Source organism: Macrobrachium rosenbergii, chromosome 46, assembly GCF_040412425.1.
Source record: "Macrobrachium rosenbergii isolate ZJJX-2024 chromosome 46, ASM4041242v1, whole genome shotgun sequence".
NCBI classification, from domain to species: domain Eukaryota; kingdom Metazoa; phylum Arthropoda; class Malacostraca; order Decapoda; family Palaemonidae; genus Macrobrachium; species Macrobrachium rosenbergii.
In genome coordinates this window covers 12,407,928-12,409,111 of record NC_089786.1, presented here as the reverse complement: position 1 = coordinate 12,409,111, position 1,184 = coordinate 12,407,928, and positions in this window count along the sequence as shown.

The following is a 1,184-nucleotide window of genomic DNA, read 5'->3' as shown; positions in this document are numbered from 1 at the left end:
GGTGAAATAACGTCTTCTACAACATTCCTCTCGTTTTGCTATTAAAATGTCTCAGTATCTAAAAACGACTGAGAATCCTACTAGGAATCAACAGCGCCAAGTTCAGTTAAAAGTTGGTGGTTCCAGTGGGTCAAAGCATTTCCCAAGTCAGGCTAGGACCCACCCTACTAGGTTAGGTTAGAGTATTGGACACCCATGTTTTTGGTATATATTACTTTAAAATCTTAATCAGATAGTATAAATACATTTATTGACTATTTCAATTCTAAGAAATTTTCCTGTTTACCAAAAGTGTCAGAAATGTATACCTTAATTACTGAGGTATTGGTAGGCCACAAAAATTATTACTCTTAAGTTGCTGACATATGCTAGCCATCATATTGAGTTCTTTGTGTATTCAGTCATATGTGGTGTCCTCTCTCCTATTTATTATTTTTTTTTTTTTTTTTTTTTTGCTATTACATTTACCCACTGACCCATCACTATGAGTAGAAACCAGCACCTAGGTTAGGTTACGTGAAACTGCTGTACATCCCTGTTTTTGACATGGTAATTCTAAAACTAAAATCAGGTACAGTACAATTCTGTTTATCAGACATTTCAATCAATTCTGTGATATTTTTCCTCTAAACCAAAATCGCCATAAATGCACAACCTAGTTACCCATATGTCACCATTTTGTTAGGCAGTTTTTCATGGTGCATTTGGTCAATTGTAGTGCATTCTGTCCATCTTTTTCTTAATCATGACAGTTACCACTGACTAATGACTAAGCCTTTCGTGACTCAACTAATGATATGACTAATTTTTATTTTTTTCTGGTTGATGTTAGTTTCATAAAATTTTTTTATCATTTAATAATGGTCTTACCATCTTTTACTAACAAGCCTTTCCCAAGACATCACGAACTGAAGTTTTACAATTTATTCCACAATCTTTTAATAATAATGTTGCTTTAATACAATTTTTTTCATGAAAAATGGTATATATGTGAATAGTGTACTATTTCTAAAAATGGCAATGACGTTAGTAACTTATTTTAACTGTCAGAATTACTGATAGTAATCTCTAAATTGTCAGGATTAACAGAGCCAAGGCCCTGTCGGATAAGGGCAAAATGTGGATAAGGGCAAGTAAAAAAAATCTAGGGGTATTCAAGGGCAACTCCATACCCTACCTCACCT